The sequence below is a fragment of the Lissotriton helveticus genome, chromosome 2_2 (assembly GCF_964261635.1).
Source record: "Lissotriton helveticus chromosome 2_2, aLisHel1.1, whole genome shotgun sequence".
Lineage (NCBI taxonomy): Eukaryota > Metazoa > Chordata > Amphibia > Caudata > Salamandridae > Lissotriton > Lissotriton helveticus.
In genome coordinates, this window is record NC_136060.1 from 154,705,905 (window position 1) to 154,714,229 (window position 8,325).

An 8,325-nucleotide genomic window follows, 5' to 3' on the forward strand; every position below is an offset into this window, starting at 1 on the left:
CGGAAGCTTGTCTCCTTTCTGGTGAAGAATTGGCTTGGTAGTTTGGTCTGCCCTGTTCCCATGATGCACTGGGCCAGGGACAGACTAATTTGCATATAGCCAGGTTCTGAGCTGGGATGGGGCAGTGAGCTAAATAACGGTGATGGATCAAGCCCTGATCTTTGGACTGGGTAAGAGTGGTCTGCTTAATTCAGACACTCTGTTCATCACCACCCCCTTTTCTGAATCTGTTCCCCAAGCGAGCAGCTCTAGGCACCGGCCCCCCGAGAGAGGCCGGATATCCCAGGCCAACTGAGGCTCCACAGCACTGCGGTATTGTTACGGTTTAGGGGGGATTCTGACTTAGAGGGGTTCAGTCATACTCCAACAGATGGTAGCTTTGCCAGATTGGCTCCTCAGCCAAGCACATACACCAAATGTCTGAACCCTCGGTTCCTCTCATACTGAGCAGGATTACTATTGCAACAACGCATCACCAGTAGGGAAAAGTAACCTGTCTCATGACGTTCTAAACCCAGCTCACGTTCCCTATTAGTGGGTGAACAATCCAACGTTTGGTGAATTCTGCTTCACAATGATAGGAAGCGCCGACATCGAAGAATCAAAAAGCAATGTTGCTATGAACGCTTGGCTACCATAAGCCAGTTATCCCTGTGATAACTTTTCTGACACCTGCTTGAAACCCAAAAAGTCAAAAGGATCGTATTCATACTGAACATCGAGATCAAGTGAGCTTTTGCCCTTCTGCTCTGTGGGAGGTTTCTGTCCTCCCTCAGCTCACCTTTGACAGGGGCAGTACATTATCGTTTGACAGGTGTACTGCCCCTGTCAAACTCCCCACCTGCCAATGTCCCCGGAGCAGGTTGCACCCGGCGGGCGCCGAGCGCTTTGAGCCAGAAGCGAGAGCCCCATGGGGCTCAACCCCCCGCCTCACTGGGTAAGTGAAAAAAATGATAAGAGTAGTGGTATTTCACCGGTGGCCCGAGGGCCTCCCCCTTATCCTACACCTCTCATGTCTCTTCACAGTGCCAAACTAGAGTAAAGCTCAACAGGATCTGCTTTCCCCGTTGATTCCGCCAAGCCCGTTCCCTACGGATCTATCTTGCCGACTTCCCTTACCTACATTGTTCCAACATGCCAGGGGCTGTTCACCTTGGAGACCTGCTGCGGATATGGGTACGGCTAGGCGCGAGATTTACACCATCTCCCCCTTGATTTTCAAAGACCAGCGAGACCTCACCGGACGCCGCCGGAACCGCGATGCTTTCCAAAGCTTGGGCCCCTCTCCCGGGACGAACCCATTCCAGGGCGCCCTGTCCTTCACAAAGAAAAGAGAAATCTCCCCGGGGCTCCCGCCGGCTTCTCAGAGATCCTGTGCGTTACCGCACTGGATGCCGCGAGGACACCCGTCTCTGCCACTCTGGGTTTGGGGATCTGAACCCGACTCCCTTTTGATCGGCCAAGGACAACAGAGGCCCTCGCCCGTCCCTTCCGAACGGCGCTCGCCCATCTCTTAGGACCAACTGACCCATGTTCAACTGCTGTTCACATATAACCTTTCTCCACTTTGGCCTTCAAAGTTCTAGTTTGAATATTTACTACTACCACCAAGATCTGCACCTGTGGCAGCTCCACCCGGGCCCCCACCCCGGGCTTCTGTGCTCACCGCAGCAGCCCTCCTACTCATCGAGGCTTATCTCCCGTGGCTCTCAGCGACGGCTGGGTATGTGCCCGATGCTCCAGCGCCATCCATTTTCAGGGCTAGTTGATTCGGCAGGTGAGTTGTTACACAATCCTTAGCGGATTCCAACTTCCATGGACCCCGTCCTGCAGTCTATATCAACCAACACCTTTTCTGGGGTCTGATGAGCATCGGCATTGGGAGCCTTAACCCGGCGTTTGGTTCATCCCGCAGCGCCAGTTCTGCTTACCAAAGGTGTCTCACTAGGCACTCGCATTCCATGCCCGGCTCCACGCCAGCGAGCCGGGCTTCTTACCCATTTAAAGTTTGAGAATAAGATGACATAGTTTTGGCCCCAAGACCTCTAATCATTCGCTTTACCAGATAAGACTGTGTTTCAAGACGGGTCGGTGGGTAACCAACATCACCGCAGACGCCTGGCACCCGGCGTTGGCCTCTCCACCTGGTGGCCTGATGCGGTCAGGGCACACTGAGAACAGTGCGCCCCAGTTGACAGTCATGCCAGGAGCAGGGGCCCCATCCCCCCTTCAACCGCCCCGAGGGGCAGCCGGGAACGGGTGCCTGGGGGAGGGTGCAGAGGTGGTCGAATCTCCCTCGGCCGCACAAACACGCCAAAACTGCTGCCAGGGGGGCTGTAACACCCTCTGCCGGAGCGGAGGTCCACCTGCCTCCCCAAAGCCTTCCCAGCCGACCCGGAGCCGGTTGCGGTGCACCACCACGGAGGAAATGCACCCTGTGGGATCTGAAACTCCTGGGCCACCGACCTTCCAGCCGTGTTGAATCCTTCGGGCAGACTGCACGGGCACCCACCAGTTTATCTCTCGCCGGTTTCATGCCCTCTTGAACTCTCTCTTCAGAGTTCTTTTCAACTTTCCCTTATGGTACTTGTTGGCTATTGGTCTCGCGCCCGTATTTATCCTTAGATGTAGTTTATCACCCGCTTTTGGCTGCATTCCCAAGCAACCCGACTCCGAGAAGAGCCGATCCCAGTGCGCCGGGGCCGCTACCGGCCTAAAACCGTCTACGGGGTGAGCCTCGATCAGAAGGACTTGGGTCCCCTAAGCGACGCCGGTGAGTTGATCTTCTGTATGCCACATTTCCCGCGCTCGCCGCCGGGCGGGGATTTGGTGCTGGGCTCTTCCCACTTCACTCGCTGTTACTGTGGGAATCCTGGTTAGTTTCTTTTCCTTCGCTTAGTAATATGCTTAAATTCAGCGGGTCGCCACATCTGATCTGAGGTCGTAGTCGGAAGAATGATGCAGGAGCGTAAAAGGGGGTTGCCGAGAAAGGCCAGGACTCCCTGACAGAGCATGGGGGGGCCTAGCGTCCCGGCAGCATGCGCCCTCTCTCCCCAGATCGTATCTGGAGGGGTTTCGCCCTCCCCAGGAAGCCGGCCGTGTAGGTGGGTGCCTGAGGCTCGTGGGCAGCCGGTGGGACACCACAGACAGCCACGTGCGGCACACAGCCAGGTGCCCTTGGACGTATCCCGGGGTGGACCGGTCGCCGGACCCCTTTCTCGGAGGCAGGCACGCCAGCGGCTTACCTCTGCAGCAGCACCAGGCGAGGGACCCTGCCACAGGCTATCGGGGGTCTGACCTTGTGGGGGGACGAAGGGGAAGCGGAGCTAACCCTGAGACAGCCCCAGCCGTGTCCCAGGGCAGCCCCGGGGCGATTGACGATCAAGCGAACCTCAGACAGGCGTAGCCCCAGGAGGCACCCGGGGCCGCAAGATGCGTTTGAAGTGTTGATGATCAATGTGTCCTCCAATTCACACTAATTCTCGCAGCTAGCTGCGTTCTTCATCAACGCGCGAGCCAAGTGATCCACCGCCAAGAGTCACAGGCAACTTTTTGAAAAGTTCGCCAACCTGCGGGCGCAATAGAGGCGGGAGGAAGGCGATGCCATCCGTCCACCGCCCGCACGGCTAGACGGCCCAGGTGCCCCATTCATGGCTTCCCCTCTGGGAGTCAGTGTGCACTGTTGGGAGGAAAAAACATTGCCAGGGGCTCAGCCTGGGAGTCCCCCCACCCACAGGCAAGTAAGGGGGCTCCCGGTGTGACGGGAGAAGGTAGCCCGCAGCCATCGGTCCCTCCTGGGGTAACCAGGTGGGACCGCACGAGTCTTCAAACCCCTCGGCCCAGCCACACGGGACCGGGTCACACCAGGTACCTGGCATTGAGGGAGGGACGCTCCACCTGAACCTCTGCCGTCCGTCACCTGGTGGCCCCGAGCCGGGCACCAAGCTGGCTTGTACAGCCCACCCTACCCCTGCCAGTGGCAGAGGTGCCAGAAGGGAAGAGCCAGGCAGCTCCCCATCCTGCACGCCTCCCACCGAGAGGAGCCAGGGTCCCCTCGCAAGCCCTCGGCCCCTTCTCTTCCAGGCTGCCCTGCTACAGGAGAAGGGCCCTACAGCAGTCGCCCAGATCTCGGTCAGACCGGGACATTGGGTGCAGGTGGGCCCAGCAAGCCAGCAGCAAGTCCCTCTAGGTGGGTGGTACCAGCCCACTGCAATTCGGTTTCCTCCTATCCCAGGGGTGGTTCCGGGTGAGCTTGGGTTCCATCTCGGGAGGGCCTACCACTGTGTCCCTCCCAGAGAGGGACAGGAGATGAGGCCACCGCATCCCTGGTCCCTCACACGTCAGTTGGGCCCTCCCCTAGGGGGAAGATGCCCGTCGAAGTCCTGGTCCTCACCCAGGTGCCCCATGCAGCTGCGGACCACTCCACCGGCCGGGGCCCACCAGGGCAGGGCCGGGCCCTGTGCCTAGGGTGCGTGCTTGCAGGAGGCAGCGGAGGGCTTAGGGCTGGCACCGTCGGTCGCTCAGGCCCCTCCGCCATAAATGATCCTTACGCAGGTTCACCTACGGAAACCTTGTTATGACTTTTACTTCCTCTAGATAGTCAAGTTTGAGTGTCTTCTCGGCGCTCCACCAGGGCCGTTGCCGACCTGAGCGGGGCCGATCTGAGGACCTCACTAAACCATCCAATCGGTAGTAGCGACGGGCGGTGTGTACAAAGGGCAGGGACTTAATCAACGCAAGCTTCTGACCCGCACTTACTGGAAATTCCTCGTTCATGGGAAATATTTGCAATCCTCAATCCCTATCATGAACGGGGTTCAGCGGGTTACCTGCACCTGTCGGCGAAGGGTAGACACACGCTGATCCATTCAGTGTAGCGTGCTTGCAGCCCTGGACATCTAAGGGCATTACAGACCTGTTATTGCTCGATCTCGTGTGGCTGAACGCCACTTGTCCCTCTAAGAAGTTGAACGCTGACCACTGGGGGTCACGTAACTACTTAGCATGGTAGAGTCTCGTTCGTTATCAGAATTAACCAGACAAATTGCTCCACCAACTAAGAAAGGCCAGGCACCACCACCCACAGAATCAAGAAAGAGCTATCAATCTGTCAATCCTTTCAGTGTCCGGGCCGGGTGGGGTTTCCCATGTTGAGTCAAATTCAGCCACAGGCTCTACTCCTGGTGGTGCCCTTCCGTCAAATCCTTTAAATTTCAGCTTTGCAACCATCCTCCCCACGGAACCCAAATACTTTGGTTTCCCGGAAGCTGCTCGGCGGGTCATGGGAATAACGCCGCCGGATCGCTAGTAGGCATCGTTTATGGCTGGAACTACTACTGTATCTGATAGTCTTTAAACCTCCGACTTTCATTTTTGATTAAAGAAAACATTCATGGCAAATGCTTTCACTTTGGTGCGTCTTGCGCCCATCCAAGAATTTCACCTCTAGCGGCACAAAACGAATACCCCCGGCTGTTCCTCTTAATAGTGGCCCCAGTTCTGAAAACCAACAAAACAGAACCAGAGTCCTATTCCATTATTCCTAGCTGAAGTATTCAGGTGACCGGCCTGCTTTGAACACTCTAATTTTTTCAAAGTCAAAGCTTCGGACCCCCAGGACACTCAGTCAAGAGCATCAAGGGGGCGCAGAGAGGCAGTGGCTGGGAGAGGCGGTAGCTCGCCTCCCGGAAGACCGCCAGCTGGATCCCAAGATCCAACTACGAGCTTTTTAACTACAACAACTCTAATATATGCTATTGGAGCTGGAATTACCGTGACTGCTGGCACCAGACTTGCACTCCAATGGATCCTCGTTAAGGGATTTAAAGTGTACTCATTCCAATTACAGGGCCTCGAAAGAGTCCTATAATGTTCTTTTTTATCACTACCTCACCGAGTAGGGAGTGGGTAATTTGGGCGCCTGCTGACTTCCTTGGATGTGGTAGCCATTTCTCAGGCTCCCTCTCTGGAATAGAACCCTGATTCCCAATACCCGTGTTCACCACGGTTGGCACAGAAAGTACTATTGAAAGTTGATAGAGCAGACATCCGAATGTATCTTTGCCGTCACAGGGACGTGCGATCGGCACGAGGTTATCTAGAGTCACCAAAGCGGCCGGCAAAGCCGGATTGGTCTTGGTCTGATAAGTTCACGCATCCTGGGAGGTCAGTGCTCGTCGGCATGTATTAGCTCTAGAATTACCACAGTTATCCAAGTAACAGATGGAGCGATCACAGGAACCATAACTGATTTAATGAGCCATTTGCAGTTTTAGTTTACCGGCCGTGTGTACTTACACATGCATTGCTTAATCTTTGAAACAAGCATAAGCTACTGGCAAGATCAACCAGGTAACCGCACCTGATGCGGGGGTGGGGGCCGCGTGCCCATCTCCCCGACCGGCAACCTTCGCGGACCCCTCCATCTCTCGGGAGCCTGCCAGGGGAAGGAGCCCACCCGCCTGGGTAGGAGGGCTCACTGGAGGGGTGTGGAGAGGTGAGGTTGCATGGGCACCGGCAGGCCCAGCCTTCTCCCCCGGAAGGGAGAGGCGGCCTGAGGTGCAGCCTGACTGAGATGCAGGGTTGGCGGGCCCTGGCGGCCTCGGAACCCCTCGGAACAGTCAATCTGAGCTGCTGTGGAAACATGCTGGGCGGAGAGGGGTAATGGTGTGGCGCGCGGGGCCCACAGACCTGCCGGCCAGGCAGCATCCGAGGGCTTGATGCCACCCGACCCCTTCCCCTCGGGTCGGACCACTGGGGGGCATGAGCTGCCAGGGCTGCTCGGCCTTCGCTGTGCTGGGTAGGGTGAACGGCCTACCGCCATGTGGCAGGCCCTCCCTCGAGTCAGACGGTACATGCACGGTGGAAGCTCTTTGCTTGAAACAGCAGCCGAGGCTGGCCAAGCAGTCCATTCCTAAAATGACTGAGAGTGCCCAATCGATCGGTGTACAGCCGGGGCCAACCCCTGGCAGGCCGCCCTGCACAGGGGATACCGGCTTCACGTCCCTGCCTGCTCCCGGGGCGAGAAGGCTCAGAGGAACGGCCAATTGGAAAGGGGCTTAGAGGCAGGCACAGACCCGGGCCTCTGGGGGCCCCAGCAGGTTGGCCCGGGGGCTGCCTTCTCAGTCTCAGCATCGCCGGACCACACATCTGGTCACCCCATAGAAAAGCATTGGTGGCGACCAGATGGCCAAGGGGATCAGTGCGACCAGATGGTCGAGTGGATCGGTGCGGCCAGATGGCCGAGGGGATCGGTGTGACCAGATGGCTGAGGGGAATGGTGCGACCAGATGGCCGGGCACGAAAGGGAAGTCATCTGGTCACTCTGTGCCCCAATGAAAGAATGAGCAGGTTCCGGGGAATGGGGGTCAGCCATGGAGTCTGCGAGGGGGACCCAACAGGCCTTCCGACCAGGGGCGCGTGAACACCCTATCCTTCGTGGTAGGGCTCCTGCCTGCCTACGCAGGGCAGGGCTCTGGGGCTCCGCTTCCCGGGGACTCGAGAACCCCGGCTGTACCACCAGACCACCAGAGCTCCCCGGGCACTTTGTCACGCCATTGGCCTGGAGGAGGGAGCCCCGGACGCCCGGGGGAGGACTGGCCAGGAACCATGGAACCTGTCCTGGGCACTTTGCCATGCTGTTGGCCTGGAGGAGGAAGCCACAGATGCTCGGGGGAGGACTGCCCGAGAACCTGGGAGCTCGTCCTGGGCACTTTGCCACAACGTTGGCCTGGAGGAGAGAGCCCCGGACACCCGGGAGAGAACTGCCCGGTACCCATGGAGCCCGTTCCAGGCACTTTGCCATGCCATTGGCCTGGAGGAGGGAGCCCCGGACACCCGGGGGAGGACTGACCTGGACCCATGGAGCCCGTCCCGGGCACTTTGCCACGCCGTGGGCCGGAGCCCTCCAGACTGAGGAGAGGTGTTGTCCCAGCATAGCCCATCTGGTCACCGCCAGCACACGGGGGGTGTTGGGGCATACTCAGAGGAAGGCTACCCTTCTTTCTGGGAACCCACGCGCATCGAGTGACAGAGGTGACCCAGGGCGCGGAGGCGCCCGACCTCCTCGAGCACTCGCTGGGATCGGGGAGGTGAATGGCCTCTCATCAGGACTGCCAGGGAAGCCCGGCCATCTGGTCGCTCCATTGGAAAACATCGCGTGCGACCAGATGGCCGAAGGGAAAGGTGCGACCAGATGGATGGCACCGAAATAACTCCAATCTGACTGCCCTGAGCCTTTACGGGAGGGCTACCGCCTGCCCTTGCAGGGCTCCAAGGCTGCAGGACTCCGGGGCTGCAGGGCTCAGGGGGCTCCGAAACCCCACG

At 58.3% G+C, this 8,325-nt stretch overlaps 1 non-coding gene and 2 pseudogenes across 1 annotated transcript; all 3 read right to left on the reverse strand.

Moving 5' to 3' along the window:
- Positions 1-306: 306 nt before the first annotated feature.
- On the reverse strand, positions 307-2,944 carry LOC144821972 (28S ribosomal RNA; annotated as a pseudogene).
- Positions 2,945-3,386: 442 nt separating this feature from the next.
- On the reverse strand, positions 3,387-3,540 carry LOC144821994 (5.8S ribosomal RNA). Its single transcript, XR_013608511.1, has one exon. It is a non-coding gene; the product is annotated as a 5.8S ribosomal RNA (ribosomal RNA).
- Positions 3,541-4,537: 997 nt separating this feature from the next.
- Positions 4,538-6,354, reverse strand: LOC144822019 (18S ribosomal RNA; annotated as a pseudogene).
- Positions 6,355-8,325: the final 1,971 nt, after the last annotated feature.